Source organism: Cariama cristata, unplaced genomic scaffold, assembly GCF_000690535.1.
Source record: "Cariama cristata isolate BGI_N322 unplaced genomic scaffold, ASM69053v1 scaffold20728, whole genome shotgun sequence".
NCBI classification, from domain to species: domain Eukaryota; kingdom Metazoa; phylum Chordata; class Aves; order Cariamiformes; family Cariamidae; genus Cariama; species Cariama cristata.
This window is the reverse complement of record NW_009633162.1, coordinates 28824-34823: the sequence shown is the minus strand read 5'-3', so window position 1 is coordinate 34823 and position 6000 is coordinate 28824.

Below are 6000 nucleotides of genomic sequence, written 5' to 3'. Positions count from 1 at the left end.
CCGAGTTTGGCAAAGACTGGTATGGTCCCTTTCCTGGCCAATCCAGAGACATCTCTTCCACTTTTTTCTAATTATGTATTATATAAAGCGTACACTGTAAAGTGTATTTATATACCTTTAAAGCCTTACCCTAAATTGTACACAAACCCAGATCGTAAAAAGTTTACCATCTTTCCACTCACTAGTTCAGGAATTTCTACTAATACTGAAGTACCAAATATTAATTGAAATAGGTTTATAGCTAGGTTATAGAAGAAAACATGAAGTATACAAGGACTTCAGCCAACTCTTGCTTATTTACCACAATTGTAGATAGTGTACCTATAAACCTCTGAGGATGAATAAAGCAATAGCCATATAAGCAAAGTTTAAGAGGCTTCCAATTGAATTGCACATCAGCTTTGAAATACTGAGATTTAACATACAAATACTTGAAAAGTGTATTTTCTAACATTTACTAGATTTAAAATATTTCTTTCCCCACCGTGGAACAGAGAAATGTATTCTACAGAATGACTTAGATGTTCACATGTTACAGGAGACACCTTCTATGTTCTAGTGTAACTACACTCACCTCAGTGGAATTACTCCGTTCTCACTGGTGTACTGAATCCACTCAGTATGTGAAGAGTGGAAATTTCATGAGGCAACATCCAGCACTTCCAAAGGCATCTGCTAAAAAGCTGCAGAGAGAAGCAGCATTGCCTTACCACATCTTCTGACTCTCAGAATAAAAAATACAAGCTACTGGGAAGAAAAACAAACAAACAAACAAACAAAAGGATTCTGGGACATGGGAGTCAGACCAGGTAGGCAGAGAAGTGAATTATTAGGAGGCAGCCTGGAGTCAAAAGTTCTTCACATAGCTAATTACAGAGTACCTAGAGCATCTCAGAAAATACATACAACTTTAAAACTGCCTGTGTTGTGGGGAAAAAAAAACAAACCCTTGAAGCCAGTTGGATTTCAGTATTTCCAGATAGCATGTGGTAGATTTAACTGAATACTCAAAAATGCCTAGCTTTTATCCAATTCCAATCCAAGACAACTGGATTCAAGATTGTTATTAATTTTCTAGTCATTTCCAACAACAAAAAAATCCCACAGAATAAACTTACCATCACACTTCAATAGCTGACTTTCCAGTCCAGTTCAAAACCAGAAAACTTAACCTGAAGATTTCTCTGAACTTGGAGAACTGGATATACTTTTTCCCATTACTGGAATGCAATTCAGACAGCATGTTGGCATAAATTGGATGAGATTGCAGTGAGATGAAATAAGATAGATTAAATAACAGTACCAAACTGTTCACTTTCATTCTGATATTCATGGGTTTTGATGTTTCGCAATTTTAAACAGGCAATTTCTTTTAAAACATGTCTTTTTCCATTTACTAAAATGTATTACAAAGGAATTGGTGACATTGACAAGTATTTATGTCTTGTCTCTACCAATCTTGATCTCTACCAACTCATTCCTTATCTTCTAAAAAGATAATTGAATCAATGTTAAAGAACAGTAAATAGTGTTTAAGGTTATCATTAATGTTACCAGTTTAGTTAATGTAAATGAAAACAGTCAAGTTTCCATATAGCAACATACAGAGGTGGTGCAGAGTTGTTTTATTTTAAGAATTCACAGACGTTCACGTAGCCCTAATTTAGATATCTGTTGCAAAACTTTCTTCAGTGAAAGCGTTCATGTTTCCATGTTTCATATGGAGATCGATGGAAAAAGACAGCTGAAGTTGTACAAGAACCATGCTGATCCTACTTACAGCTCGGAGCAACAGCATCAGCTTTCAACCACGGAAAGAAAAAATGATGAGACCAACAGAGCTGACCAAATAAATTGAAGATCACATCGTACTGTTTAATACCAACAGTATGGAGCATGTATATGCTATCATTATTTACATGTAACAGGTGAAATTAAACCTTTTCGTTGTTGCCATTTAAATCGGAGGAAGATAACATTGCACATATGCTAAATTAATCTCAAAAGCCAAACCTAGAACAGAATCTACATGAAGTTGTCATAGCAGCCCCCAGCTTTGGCATGAAACTTTAAAGACATGTTCAACTCTCCGTTTCACCTGTCCATTACTGCTACATGTACTTATTTTTTGCTAAGCTGCAAATACTGCTTATTAATATTGCTCTGATCACAGATTAGCAGTTTCAACCATTTAGATTTAACCAGCATAACATAGTGTTGACTGAGTGATCTGTAGAGATGGAAATGAGTCAGACTACTGAGAACCTCAAAGAACAAAAGCCTGCAATGGACACAAGACATTTTCTCCAACTACAACCAGTCCTGCTCTCAGGCTTCGTTGAGTGTGTACCCACTAGGGAAATACCTGCCAACATTAACACACATCAAAAGTAGATCATGAATCCAAATAAACCTACAGCAACTCAGGATAGTTGGGATCCAAAAATTACTTAAATTTTAGTTTTTGTAAGTGATGTTGTCAGAGAGTTAACAATTTAAATAAACATGTTAATAATGCATTATTAGACTTGGTTTTAGAAGGAAAAATAAACCATGTACCAAAAAAAAAAGGAAAAATGGATTTCAGTTCTTTTATGCTATGAGTATATTCCACACTGCAGTTTATCACATTCTTCAGTTTCTCAGCCATAGTACTTAGGATGTGAGAATCGTGGCATGCAACAGCCATAAAGTTTGTGTAGAAAGTATGTGCAATAAAAGACAGTCATGTTACTGGATATGAAATGCCACAGTGCTATACTGCAAACTATCAGTATATAAAATTGTTTCACTACACATAAACTATATATAAATATATGTATCTATCTACATATATATCTCTGTCACTTAGGCAGTTCTTACCTGCAGCATATTATCTCTTTCTGGTTATCCACATTCCAGATGAAGCAACTGCTTAAAAAAAATTACTGGTATGACCAGAGAACGAAGAGCTTCTTTTAAGATATTTCAGGACCTTACCTTGTTTAGTCTAATGCAAATAAGACTGAGAAGAAACATAGCCGGTGTTTATAAGTATCTATCATAGCATTAAATTGATATAAACTATCTAAACAAAAGAATGTTGATAAAAATAAAACTGAAATTTCCTACTCATAAATAACGGTTAAACCTATTTTTTAAACCATCAGAGGACACTGCAAAACAAGGCCTTTCAATAACATTGTATCTCTTCCTCTATTTTATGACAGGAGTTCAAATAGGACTGCCTGTGACAGGAGGGGATCAAACTCCATCATCAAAACTTACTGATCTTCTGAGTTTGTCCATACTACATTAAGTATTCATATTTTAGCTTTGACACATGAAAAACATCAACTAGTAAAATCATCCTCCGAAAGTCCATGCAGCAGCAATAAACTCACTTTGCATACTGACTTCAGTTTTGGAATTGTGACTTGATAGGGAGCAGAAGGGGATCCCAGGGATTTGCATCCTGCTTCCTATTATGTTTAAGATCAGTTTGTTGGTATATGAGGAAAATAAAAACACATGGCTTGCAAAAACACTGATTGCTCTCAGAAGTGGTTCTAGGTCCTTATTGCACTTAGCCACAGCTTTTCTGGCAAGGACTCCTTCTCATTGAACCCAGTTTATCAATCTTTCTTTGTATATAAATACAGGCAATTGAGACACTTTTTTGGAGCGCACCACAAAGTACTTACTCAGGGAAATGCTATATGGTATTTCAGGAGCTGGCTGAGTAGGGATTTTGGGTTTTATTTTAATCATGCAGGGCAACAGGAGTGTGAATATGATAATTTGTCCTTAATAAAGTAATCAGGTATGACTAACAAAATTGTTGTTGTATAGCTCCTCCCTTGGGTAAGCCAGTAATTCCAGGGGAACAAAATAAGCACAGGACAGTTACACCTTCTAGACCCAAGGGTATCATCAGTAGACCTTTACTTTCACTCTTTAAATAATAGAACAATTAATTGGAGGAGCCTGAAGGAAACAAAGCGTGCCATCTAATAGTCCATCGCTGAGCAATTTGACAAATGAAGAGCTGAGATTCTGTACTTCACGAGATTAGTACTGCCATTTGCTCAGTTTGCGTGCCAAACAGTAAGTGACTATATGAACACCCTCGTTCTACAGGATTTGTTCAGCAAGCAATATAGTAAAGAACTATTAATGTCAGTTGCAAAGGACTAGCATTTACTGACTGGAAAAGGAAAATTGTCTCTTAATATTTACAGTAGCACATCCATGTCCGGTATTTTTTAGGTCTAGTATATGAAATTCTGTGTATTTGAATTCAATCTGAATCATAGCAAATTTCACTGGTGGGGTAAAACCTATTCTACCCCCAAAGTATGTTACCAGTGAGTCAGACCAGGGCATAAAACGTGCATGCTAGAAAGGAATGGAGTGCATTTAGTTTGTCAGTTGTCTAGTCACCTCCAGACCCTCTTAGAAGCTTCATCAACTATATAAACTAATAAAAGTGGCTAGAAGAATCTGTCAGCACAGGAGTTGCCATTAACCACTACAACCTGGAGCTCTGTACATGCATCCCTATGCAACTGATACTGTTGAAGTCAGAGGAAGTGACTCTGGATCTGGCAAGCATTGCTTTTCAAATTGAAGACTGACCAGATCTTCACAAAAATACTTCTGTTGTTCTCCACAATCATCTGAGTTTACTGTCTTTCCCTTCCATTGTGCATTCTGCTCTTTCTGCCATCTGATATTACAGATACCATTCAGTCATGCACATCATTCCCTCAGACTCCTATCTATGAGGTACTTGCTACTAGATAATCCTGTCAGCCAGACACACAGGTCATTGTCAAGTATGCCAAGTGCCTAAAGCAGTAAAGTAACAGTCTGCAACAACAGGATGAGAGACATTATGATTAATCAGCCCAGCACTTCTTAAAATCAGTCAGTTGTGCATGAACAGAGCAGAGTCCTTGCAGAGGCTACAGGTTTCACTCCTTTAGCTCAGTAGCACCCCAGATACACAGTTCCTAGAATCACGTTTTAAGACTGCATCATCACATTAGTGAGACCAAGTCATTGGGGAGTGGCAAAAGCACCTTAAGGGCTTAAAGATTTGGGGGTTTTCTAGTACTAAAATATTTTTAAAGACTCAAGGCTTATAGGCTAAGAATAAAAAAAAAAAAGTCTAGGATCATCCAGCCTTAACTAAAGGCCAAGGAAAATAAGGTTTTGAAACCACTATTGTTTTCCTCTCTCAACAAGAACTAAATGCCAGCCAGCTGCACCCAGTATGTCTCAAGAAAAAAGGAAAAAAATTAACACAGAGTATGACTCATTAATAGGAGAAGTTCAGTTTATGCAAGCATAGGGCTAGTGGCACTTACCAAGAAGTAGAACCGATTCTTGGCCAAATACAATGCCCTTTCCACACTGGTGATATATTTTGGAGCGGGCCCTCCAAAAAAAATAATCCTCAACTAATAGCAGATTATCCAGTCAAGACCATAGTCTCCTCCAGTCTCTAAGCAAAACTAGGCAAGGTCAAGAATTTCATGACACATCAATACCTATGCACAGCTCAACCACCTGGGTCTTTAAAACCAAGCCAGCTATAGACCTTTTCTTCACCCATGCTTTGGCTCTTTAGCATTGAAGGTACAACCGGACCAAGAGCTTGATTCATTTACTGCACTACGCATCAGTCTGATGGATGTCTCCTCCCTATGCCTGGATTTTTGAGACTCGGACATGAATACCATTTTGAGCATTTACTAAAGATACTAGAACTATCACATCTGAGAATCAGGACACCGATAATCTCATTTGACTGATCATCATAATACATACTGCTCATCTCCAGCACTGTTTGTGAGGTTTGGACTGAAGGTCATATTGAAATTGGGAGTGAATACTAGAAGAGGACATACAAATGAAGAGAAAGCTTCCACTCTTGAAAGGCAAATGGAAATGAGTACATGCAAAGTTACAAGATGAAGGTGGTAAGAACAGCAGCGGAGATCCAATCCCAGTTAC